General features: G+C 50.0%; 1 protein-coding gene across 2 annotated transcripts in view; it reads right to left on the reverse strand.

The window, feature by feature from the left end:
* The window catches only part of C14H1orf198 (chromosome 14 C1orf198 homolog), a 33,545-nt gene that overhangs the window by 6,638 nt on the left and 14,596 nt on the right, over positions 1-12,311 (reverse strand). The gene's annotated exons all lie outside the window — the stretch shown is intronic.

A 12,311-nucleotide genomic window follows, 5' to 3' on the forward strand; every position in this document is an offset into this window, starting at 1 on the left:
CACATGTTGAAGGTCTAACTCCCGAAGTTAGTATTTGGAGGCAGGGCCTTTAGGAGGTTTAGGTGAGGTCAAGGGGGTGGAGCCCCCAGGACAGGATTAGTGCCCCGAGAGATGCTCTCTTTCTGCACCATGTAAGGACACAGTGAGAAGGCGGCTGTCTGCAAATCAGGAAGAGGGTCTCCCCAGGACCAACCCTGCTGGCACCGTGATCTCGGACTCCCAGCCCCAGAACTGTGAGAAGCAAGATGTCTGTTACTGGATGCCCCCAGTCTGCGGTATCTGTCACAGCTGCCCGAGCTGACAAGACAGTCTTCCTCTCCCGTGATCTCCTCGGTGCTCTCCTGCTGCTCTCAGCTGGTCCTGGCCCTGTTAGGTGGGGAACCCCTGAGGGCAGGACAGGGTCCACACCCCACATCCAAGTGCCCCAGAAACACTTTCCTTGATCTGATGCTGCTAACCACTGTGACCTCTAAAAGTGGTAGGGCTGAGCTGTTCTGACCAACAAACCACTGAGTGGAAACCTAACGCCTCCTTACAGTGGAGCACCCTGGAGGGTGGCGTCCCCAAGCCCTGCAGAGTGAGCAATCTGCTGCCTCAGGCATCTCTCAAATTAAACTGGAACATTCTTCTCTTCCTCTCCACTTCTGCTCCCTCATACATTCCCTTCCTCTTCTTCTTTTAAAAATAAAAGTATTAAAACTACATACTAAAATGTGAGGAATTAGAAAAAAATCATTCATAACATTTCCCTCTTCCCATAATCTCTATTAGTTTGTGTAGTTTCGTGTAATCTTTCTCAGATACGTATTTTATGACGTTGCAGTTCTGTTATGCATATAATTTTGGGTATCGTTTCTTCACTTAACCAGAAGCGTCATCAATGGTGTTATGTTGTCTTTGTAATCATTAGTTTGAATGGGCACAAGATACTTCATTGAGTGGCTGTCCCACCATCTACTTTCCCATTTTCTTTTTATCGGTTTGCTGCTTTTAATTTCTGTTGTTATAATTGAGGCTGCCAGAACATCTTCATGTATACAGCTCTCCCCCATTTGGAGTTGATTTCTTCAGACAGATTTCCACAAGTGAAGTACCAAACTACAACAGGTTTAAACCTTTCTTTTATTATGGTTTTGGGTGCATACCAAATTTGTTTGCCAGGGGCTGCCCTGATTTCTAATGCTGCCAGCTATATATCAGAGCAGCAACTGCAGCCACTGCTTCCGTGTTGTCACTGAGTATAATTTACAACTGTGCTAACATGGTTCTCTATTACTTTAATGCATACGCCTTCACTTCTCTCTGGCTGAGACTTCTCCTAAAAGCCCAGATTCTGATGGCCACAGGTCTCTCTTCAAGATGGTGAGGCCACAAGGAACTCCAGCTCCAAACACAAGCACAGGCTGCCTTGAAGCTCAGGGTTATAAGAAATAGAACCCAAGAGAAAACATCAAAGCCCATTCAGAGCCTCATAGCATAGCACAGCAACAGGTGTGCAGAGGGCAAAGCAGAGACAGACCTGCACAGAGAGTCTGTGCAGACCGGCACTCCCCAGCCTGAGGCGCTTGTCTGCTCCACTGCTGGAGCAGATGGGGGCTGGGGGCTCAGGCTCAGGCTTCGGGGGTCAGACCCTGGGGAGGGGACTGGGCCTTCATCAGAAAACAAGACAAATCTCAAGTAAACAAACCAACCTATCACCTAAAAGGATTAGAAAAAGAAGAACAAAAACCTAAAGTCAGCAGAAGGAAGGAAATAATAAATATCGGGGAGGAAATAAATAAAACAGAGGTTAGGGGCTTCCCTGGTGGCGCAGTGGTTGAGAGTCCGCCTGCCGATGCAGGGGACACAGGTTCATGCCCCGGTCCAGGAAGACCCCACATGCCGCAGAGCGGCTAGGCCCGTGAGCCATGGCCGCTGAGCCTGCGTGTCCGGAGCCTGTGCTCTGCAACGGGAGAGGCCACAACAGTGAAATGCCCACGTACCGAAAAAAAAAAAAACAGAGGTTAAAAAAAACATAGAAAAAATTAACAAAACCAAGAGCTGGTTCTTTGAAAGGGTAAACAAAATTGACAAACCTCTAGCCAGGCTCACCAAGAAGAAAAGAGAAAGAACCCAAATAAAATAAGAAATGAAAAAGGAGAAATCTCAACTGTTACTGCAGAAATACAAAAAAACCATAAGAGAATACTATGAACAATTACATGCCAACAAATTTGACAACCTAGAAGAAATGGACAACTTTCTAGAAACTTACAGACCACCAAAATTGAATCAAGAAGAAATAGATAATTTGAACAGACTGATCACTAGAAGTGAAGTAGAATCTGTAATAAAAAAAATTCCTACAAACAAAAGTCCAGGACCAGATGGCTTCACAGGTGAATTCTACCAAACATACAAAGAAGAATTTATACTGATTCTTCTCAAACTCTTCCAAAAGATTGAAGAGGAGGGAACACTCCCAAAGACATTCTATGAAGCCACCATCACCCGGATACCAAAACCAGACAAAGACACCACTAAAAAAGAAAATTACAGGACAATATATTTCATGAATATAGATGCAAAAATTCTCAACAAAATATTAGCAAACCAAATCCAACAACACATAAAAAAGATCACACACCACAACCGAGTGGGATTCATCCCAGGTTCACAAGGATGGTTCAACATACGCAAATCAATCAACGCACACCACATTAACAAAAGAAAAGTCCAAAACCACATGATCATCTCAATAGATGCAGAAAAAGCATTTGACAAAATTCAACATTCATTCATGATTAAAAACTCTTACCAAAGTGGGAATAGAGGGAACATATCTCAACATAATAAAAGCTATTTATGACAAACCCACAGCCAATACAATACTCAACAGTGAAAAGCTGAAAGCCTTCCCACTAAAATCTGGAACAAGACAAGGATGTCCACTCTCTCCACTTCTCTTTCACATAGAATTGGAAGTCCTAGCCACAGCAATCAGACAAGAAAAAGAAATAAAAGGTATCCAAGTTGAAAGGGAAGAAGTAAAATTGTTACTATATGCAGATGACATGATACTATATATAGAAAACCCTAAGGACTCCACACAAAAACTACTAGATCTAATAAATGAATGCAGCAAAGTAGCAGGATACAAGATTAATGTTCAGAAATCAGTTGCTTTCCTTTACACTAACAGTGAAATGTCAGAAAGGGAATGTAAAAAAACCAAACAAACAAAAAAAAAGCTTTTTAAAATTACACCAAAAAGAAAAAACAAACCTAGGAATAAACCTGACCAAGGAGGTGATTTATACACTGAGAACTATAAAACATTAATAAAGGAAATAAAAGAGGATTCAAAGAAATGGAAATATATCCCATGCTCTTGGACTGGAAGAATGAACATTGCTAAAATGGCAATACTACCCAAAGCAATTTACAGATTTAACGTGATCCCTATCAAATTACCCATGACATTTTTCACAGAACTACAACAAATAATCCAAAAATGTATATGGAACCATAAAAGACCCAGAATTGCTAGAGCAATCCTGAGGAAAAAATAAAAAACAAAGCAGGAGGCATAACTCTCCTAGACTTCAGACAATACTACAAAGCTACAGTAATCAAAACCGTGTGGTATCACTACAAAAACAGGCATACGGATAAATGGAACAGAATAAAGAACCCAGAAATAAACCCACACACCTACAGTCAATTGATCTTCAACAAAGGAGGCAAGAATATAAAATGGGAAAAAGACAGTCTCTTCAGCAAGTGGTGTTGGGAAAGTTGGACAGCCGCATGTAAATCAATGACGTTCGAACACACCCTCACACCATACACAAAAATAAACTCAAAATGGCTTAAAGACTTAAACATAAGACAAGACACCATAAAACTCCTAGAAGAGAACACAGGCAAAACATTCTCTGACATAAATCGTACCAATGTTCCTTAGGTTGGTCTCCCAAGGCAACAGAAATAAAAACAAAAGTAAACAAATGGGACCTAGTCAAACTTATAAGCTTTTGTGCAGCAAAGAAAACCATAAAAAAAATCCGAAAAGGCAACATACAGAATGGGAGAAAATATTTGCAAATGATGCAACCAACAAGGGCTTAATCTCCAAAATATACAAACAACTCATACAACTCAACAACAAAGAAACAAAGAACCCAAAATCCAACAATGGGCAGGAGACCTTAGCAGACATTTCTCCAGAGAAGACACATAGGTGGCCAGTAGGCACATGAAAAGATGCTCAACATCACTAATTATTAGAGAAATGCAAATCAGAACTACAAAGTGGCACCACCTCACACCGGTCAGAATGGTCATCACTAAAAAGTCTACAAATAACAAATGCTGGAGACGATGTGGAGAAAAGGGAACCCTCCTACACTGTTGGTGAGAATGTAAGTTGGCCCAGCCACTACGGAAACCAGTATGGAGGTTCCTCAGAAAACTAAAAGTAGAATTGCCATATGACCCAGCAATCCCACTCCTGGGAATATACCCGGACAAAATTATAATTCAAAAGGAAACATGCACCCCTATGTTCACAGCAGCACTGTTCACAATAGCCAAGACATGGAAACATGTTTAGGAAACAACCTAAATGTCTATCGACAGATGAATGGATAAAGATGTGGCACATATAAACAATGGAATACTACTCAGTCATAAAAAAGAATGAAAAAATGCCATTTGCAGCAACAAGGATGCAACTAGGGATTATTATACTAATTGAAGTAAGTCAGAAAGAGGAAGACAAATATCATATGATATCACTTATATGTGGAATCTAAAATGTGGCACAGATGAACCTACCTACAAAACAGAAACAGACTCACAGACATAGAGAACAGACTTGTGGTTGCCAGTGGGGAGGGAGAGGGATAGACTGGGAGTTTGGTGTTAGCAGATGTAAACTATTACATACAGGATGAATAAACAACAAGATCACAGCACAGGGAACTATATTGAATATCCTGTGATAAGCCATAGTGGAAAAGAATATAAAGAAAGAATGTATGTATGTGTATAACTGAGTCACTGCTGTACAGCAGAGAGTGGCACAACATTGTAAATCAACTGTACTTCAATAAAAAAAAAATTTTTAATCTAGACATTAAAAAAAAAAAAATCAAAGCTCAGGTGCTGGAGCTCAGAACAAATGCAGACTCTGAGCACATCCAGTGCACCAGGCACAGTTTTCTTTGTTGTTGGGCTTTTCTCCTAAAAAGTTTTTATTCTACAACGGAGAAAATGGAGGTCTGGAGCAAATGAGTGAATTGTCCTAGGTCACTAGTCCATTAAGAGCAGCTGGGATTTCAATCTGGAGCAAGTGATTCCGAGGCCTGCAGCTGTGCTGGGCATCACACCACATCTAAAAAGCCAGTGGCCGCCAGGGACGATGTCCATGTGAACACCAGCGATCCCCATACGTGGCAGGACTTCTGTATGTCAGTGACCTAATCTGATTTTTAAAGGGCTGTTTCTGAGTGAGTCATTCTCAATACTCTGCATATTTCCAAACTCCACAATAAAATACATGGAGAATGTGGGCACAGAGATGATGAGTTCTTTAAATAAGCAAAGTGCTAGAAATAGCTTGGAAGTGGGGACTGAGCCTGAGAGAACAGAGTTGAGATTGATCTGGAAATTGTGGGGTAAAGAAAACACTTTGAGTGGTTCGTCAAACACTAGGCTCTTTTAGGATCAGCCATCTCTCCAGTGGGGAGAAGCTCCCGGAAAGCTGGGCTGAACATGAGTCTAGGCACAGGACCGCACTGGGCCGAGCCAGGGATGCTGGGGAGAGAAGTCAGCCACAGTGGTTCCAGGACTGCTTCAGGCCCTCGATCAGGGCACCGCGCAGCACTTACCTGGCTGGAGTGACAACCTGCAACAACCACGGAGGCTTTCAGGGCTCCTTGGGCTACCGGAGCCCTCGTGAGAGCCCCTCAGGGAGGGGGACGTCTTGGTAGAAGAGAGGGCCAGGCTGACGGGGATGGCTACTTGGTTTGGGGCGCCCCGGGGTGAAAATGGGGAAAACAAGTACTTACAGAAGAAAAAACGTTCTAGTGTGTCAGCTGCTGAGCCTTTTTGCCCAGGCATGTGTTGTTTTCCATTCTGCAAATAAAATACGACTACAACCCCCTTTTAAGAAACAGTCCTCCTTGATCAGCTGCACTGGTGAGGGTCTCTTTCTTTCCCACTCCTCGCCCCAAAGGGCAAAGGTTTGTGGTTTGTGTTTAAAACACATGCCTGTTGGGAAGGGGCGGGCAAAGAAAGAAGAAGAGGGGCAAAGGGTCCTTTTTCCTGACCAGAGTTCATCTTACTTGGCTCCAAGACCCCAGAACGCCAGCAAAACTGGACCAGGACATGGTGAAGAGGGGCTCCTGGTCATTTTCAAAAACGCGCTGTTGACCAGGTCACACAGAAGTGGCACCTGCACTGCAGCTCCGTCTGTGCTTTAGGAGAGCTTTCATTGCTTTTTGCTCGGTGACTCCACCCTCCCTGGGCCGCCCCCTTACCTCCCAGACCAGGGCTCAGCCTGGCGCCTCTGCTCCCTCCCGTGCTTTCTCCCGGGAGGTGCCCTAAGCCCCAGGTCCCCTTCAGAGGTGTCTCCTGCTCACTGGCCCGAAGCCACAGCTACCTTCTTCCCCGAGCCAGCTCCTCTCGGTAAAGGGCAAACCCACCAACGACCCAGCCTGAGCCTGGACTCTTTTCTTCTCTAGTAAAATCAGAGTATTCTTACTCCCTGGGCTGTTGTTTTAGAACGAGGCCCGGCACATAGTAAGTGCTCAGTAAACGCAGGCTACTGGGCTCTGCTCCTGTTCTGCTTGGTCAGAGGCATCTAAGCTTCCTGGGGGGTCAGCAGTACTCCCACTGGATCCCCTCCGGGCGCTGGCCCCTCCCCGCCTTCCTCTGGTCACCGGGGGCGTGGTGCCCGTGGCTGGGACACGCGGGCCGTGTCTGCGTCCGGAAGTAAGCGCGACTCTGAAGCCCCATCCTGGCCCGGTGTCTGGCGTGGAATCTGAGCTGAGACACTCCCCACAGGGATGTACTGCAGCCACCGTGTTGCCCCTGGACCCCCCCACAGAGCCTGTGCTTCCGACGGGGTCTCTGACCTCACCTTCCCCCGTCGCCCTGAGGCTATGCAAGGGGGCCCTCTGACACTGGAGCCGATCAGTGACCAGGGGAGGCCAGCCCTGCCTCGAGACCTGACAGCCCAGCAGGGGGCTGCGTCTGGAGCCTGTGATGAACGCTAGCAAGTCAGGAAGTTCCCGTGCAATCTTCTGATTTCTGGAAAAAGTCCGTTTTTCCAGGTGTGGACAAAGCTCTCGGGAACCCGGTGCCCTGCGCCGAGCGGGGCCCAGTGACAGGAGGCTTCCCAGGAGGCTGCACCAGGTGAAGAGCAGCCCCAGCTCGCACAGCAAGCCGGAGGGGGACTCATGCCCGCGGTCCTACACGAGATGGCTGAGACGGAACAGTGAGGGGCACTCAGGAAGCCCTCTCCCCTCCTTACAGCGATGCTGACGGCGCTACCCTCTATGTCCCAGGCGCCCCGGCTGGAGCCCCAGGGCTACGCACTGAGCTGGGCCTGGGTGTCAGCCTCCCCATGTGGGAAACTGGGTCTTAGCTGGCCACGTCCGTTCTAAAAACAGAAAGCCCAAAACTGAGCCCAGTGTCTATTTTTACGTCCCACTCACTGGAGAGGAATGTGTGATATTTCAGTAAAGGAGGGTGCAGGCGACCAAAACTAACTGTTTGGCTTGGCGGCCTCTGGTGGGTCTGAACTGCTGAGATGAAGGCTGCAGAAACATTGTCAGAAGATACAATAGCTTTACTGGAGCAAATCCTAATAAATTCACAAACCATTTAACATTTATCCACCTCCCCCGCCAAAGGAGGAAAAGGAATAAGAAGAGGGGAAGATACGAAAAACTCTTAGAATCTAAAAATTAGTAGATGACAAGCCGGTGGGGAAGAGACAGCACGGCCTAGCCACTGAGACTGGGGGTGTCAGGCCCTCCAGGCCAGCGGGGCAGGGGGCACAGGGTCTGGGGACCACCCGCCCCTAACCGCGAGGCCCCAGGGACTAGAGGACGCTCCTGTATTTTCACCAGGGAGCCGGGCAGACGATGGATAGGGCCCAGCTGTTGGGCCCCATGGCAACGAGCCTGGGGAAAACCCACCAGACACCCACCAGACAGTGGGTGTGCAGGAGTCTGCGGTCATAAGGCCACAGGGGAAGGACAGGAGCCTCTGCCCGCCAGGTGCCTGTCGTCTCGCAGGGACAAGACGCACCAACGAAGAGCACCACCGGTGACATTAACGTGTGTCCGCCTAGCGCAGAGCTTCTCAGAGGGACACAGAAGGGGGACAGTTGCAGACGCTGCGGCAAGGGGTGAAGCGCACGGCGCTGGGCTGGGACATCTAGCTCACACCCCCTCACTCTGGGCCTCTGTTTCCTCATCTGTCAAAGCACGCATTGTGGGGATTAGCTGAGGAAATGCCCCCAAGGTGCTCAGCACAGATCGGGGTCCTGTGGGAGCTGCCCGGCTGTCACAATAACTGAGAGAAACACAGGAACGGAATCTGCTCCGGGTCTGGGGGCAGGTGGGACCTGCACAGGTGGCTGGGGTCAGGGGGCTGGGCAAGGCACCGAGGCAGGTGAGGTCGGTGCCATGGGGCAGGGCTGTGGGGCTGGAGAAGAGACCGGCGGGAAGGACCCTTGGGGCCACAGCAGCAGGCTGGGCCCTAGGCTGAGGAGCTGACAGGCCACTGCACCTACAAGAGCCAGGAAAGGTCCAGAGCAGGGGGCCACAGGCCTGCTCTGGATCTCAGGAAGGTGAGCTAGAGACGGCACGGGGGCGGGGCAGGGGGAGGGGGAGGGAGGCTTCACTGCTGGGCAGAGACGGGGGTCTCCGTGAGGGTCCCCAAGCAGGAGCGATGCTGTGATGGGAGCACGGCGGGGCTCCACGGCCCTGCGTTTCTCAGAAACTTTGGGCTGGCGGTGAGGGGTGACAGCCAGGCAGAGCCGTACCTGGGAACCCAGGGAACGCTCCATGTACGGACATCCCGACAGAACACCCTTCTGTCCCGCGTGGGCAAGAGATGCCTGTTAGCCACAGACAGACCCAAGCTCCAATCCCTCTTCCTCGATTCAACCCGCCTGCCCGTTACCGCCGCCCCTGAGCCCCGGCATCCGGCCCGCGGCGGGGGCAGCGACGCTGACCTCCTGGGTGAGGGAATTTGACGTGCCTGCAGAACCCTGGTGTGGACCCCAGCCCGCGGAGACGCTGGGCTCCCAGGCTTACTTCTCCTCCTGAGGAGCGGCTGAGAGGCCCCCTACTCCAGGAGTGGTCTGTGTTGACCCTCGGAGATCAAGGAGCTGATCCCCACCCAGCTGACTTACGATCCCCAAAGAGGCAGCCGAACCTCGGGTGAAGGACTCGGGTAGACAGAAAGGGAAAATCCAGACCGCCTGGGGGGAGGCGAGCACGGTGGGAGTGGCGTCCCCAGAGTCCAGCCACCCGGCGCTAGGGCCTCACCTGCCTCTGCAGGGGTCTCCTGTAAACCCCCCAGCCCAGAGGGGCGGCAGCGCGAAGCATCCTCTCCTCCCGATTCCCCTCTCTGGAGCATTCCAAGTGCTGAGTGTTTTCCCCATGGAACCTCAGGACAGGAGAAAGGACTCCACCGTGGGGCCCTGCAGGTGCCCTGGCCCCCAGCACACCTGCCAAGCTGACGGATGAGGGGAAAGATGATGACCAAGGGCACCTCACCCGACCGGGACGGGCACTTCTGCCTCGGAGCCTCCCTTCCGGAGCGACAGAGGCATCAGGCCTGGCCCGGCCTTGGCAGGAGGCGACCCAGGAGGGGAGGGCAGGCTGGAAGACCGAGCAGGATCTGAGGAAACAGGCAGTGCTTGCCCGGCATCGAGGCCTCTCCTGGTCAGAGCCGCCTTTCAGGGACAGACAGCACCAGCTCGTCCACGCTCTGCAGGTCTCTGCAGGTCTCTGCAGGGGTCCTCGGCCACGGGCTGGCCCAAAGGAAGGAGCCCAGACAGAGGTGCAAAAACTGGGAAGAAATCCCAAATCCCTGAGATTCTCGGCTCTGTGCTCAACAGTCATCACCTGGGGTCTGGCCTCAGCTGATCGACTGGTGGCTGAGAAGTCAGAGCTGAGAAAGAGCTAGGCACTTAGTTGGCCATCCTTAAATGTCTACAGAAGTGGGGACCTCCCTGGTGGTCCAGCGGTTAAGATTCCGCACTTCCAGTGCAGGGGGCGCGGGTTCGATCCCTGGTCGGGGAACTAAGATCCCACATGCCGCATAGCACGGCCAAAAAAAAAAAAAAAGTCTGCTGAAGTGAATAGCTGCAGAAGGCATGAGACCGTATCTACCAACGTGTATGTAAATATGCGTCATGTGAACGAAGGAACATGACTGGAGGAAGGGTCGTGTGGCTAAAGTGGCCCCCCTTGTGAGTTCTGCCCCAGGCGCCGTCATCCCCACGCTGGGATCTTTGCCGAGAGCAAGTGTTTACTCACCTTTGAGCCTTAACCATAACGTCTGTCCCAGAGTAGAAGGACAATCAACGTCCGCCGGATTTTTGAAAAAAATCAGTGAATGATGTCATAGAGACAGGAAGTAGAAGGGTGGTTGCCAGGGGCTGGGGGAGGGGGAAAGTGGGCTTTCGGCTTAAAAGGAACAGAGTTGCAGTTTGGGAAGATGATAAAGTTCTGGAGATGGATGGTGGCGACAGTTGCACAACAGTGTGAATGCACTTAAGGCCACCGAACTGCACACTTACAAACGGCTAAGATGGTACATTTTATGGGATGTGTATTTTACCACAATTTAAAATTCAAAAAAAAACGTCAGTGGATGATAGACAATCAAATGAAACGACCCGCTGTCGGGGCTGTCAGAGCGTGGAGTCTTTGATTTGAAATGGCACAAATTCTCTGCAACTGTCCATCAGCAGCTGCGATCCATGTTCTCACACCCCAAATTCGGGCTGGACTGTGCCTCGATTTGACCATTAGAACAAAGCAGAGGGGATACTTTGGTTCCCAAGCCTCAGCCTCGGAAGACCCTGTCGGCTTCCACTCTCACCCAAGGGAACTCTTCCACCAACACGTAGCTCGCTGGACACATGTGGCCCCAACCGGACACAGAAGAGAAGGTACCCTAGAGCAACCAGCTCCCATCGGCCGTCAGATGACACATGAGCGGTCCCCGGCGAGGCCCACAGAAGAACAGCCCGGCTGAGCCCTGCCCAGACCACTGACCCCCAGAATCAAGAGCAAAGAAATGGCTGCTTCAAGCCGCGAAGGAGTGAGGTGCCTGCCATGCATCAGAGTCATCAAATGACAGAGTCTCCAGCCTTGCAGCTGGAGGTCAGGGCCACCCTGCCCTGGCTAACCCAGCTCCTGCATGCAGCTCTCCAAAGTTCTCATCTGTCTTTCAGTCCTAAGGAAGGGCGTGACAATGCAGAGAGGTGGGCACTCGCACTTCAGCTGGGGAGAGGCGGGTGGTGGAACTCTGACTCTTGATGACAGAGCAGGGGTAAGGCCCTTTGCTCTCTGGAACGCTCTCTGTTTTGCCCCTACAAAGTTCTGACTTTAAATCACGTAAGTGTGATTTTGAGAGCTCAAATCAAAAGGTGAGGACACAGCCCACCTGTTCATGAAATAAGCTAATTCTCTCATTGAAAGGGAACGTGAAATGAATTGGGAGATTAGGTTTGACATAAATACACCACCCTGTGTAAAACACATAGCTAGTGGGAACCTGCTGTATAGCACGGGAAGCTCAGCTCGTGCTCTGTGATGACCTAGATGGGTGGGATGGGGGGAGGGGCGCGGTGGGAGGGAGGTCCAAGAGGGAGGGGATACAGGTATACAAACAGCTGTTTCACTTCATTGTACAGCAGAAACTAACACAACACTGTAAAGTAACTATACTACAACGGAAAAAAAAATGAAACTGAGAACTGAGCCACAAAGACTACCTTTTACTAAAAAAAAAACCAAACAAGTTAAATGAGCAACACATATTGACTTAACTTTATCAAGCCTTCTCAATTTATGCAGGTTCCTAAGGGACCTGGATGGTGTCTGTGGACAGTTAACACCAGCACGAGTGTGACCCGTGCTGGGCTGGGTCAGCACACCTTGTTCTGGAGACCTTTTCCCGGCACCTGTTCCCACAGTGAGCCTCATTCTCAGCAGCCGCCCCAGGTGCTGCCCCATCCTTGCCCCAGAATGTCATCCGCATCAAGGTAATAACAGATGAAACATCCCATCCCACAA

Source organism: Orcinus orca, chromosome 14, assembly GCF_937001465.1.
Source record: "Orcinus orca chromosome 14, mOrcOrc1.1, whole genome shotgun sequence".
In the NCBI taxonomy this organism is placed as follows: Eukaryota; Metazoa; Chordata; class Mammalia; order Artiodactyla; family Delphinidae; genus Orcinus; species Orcinus orca.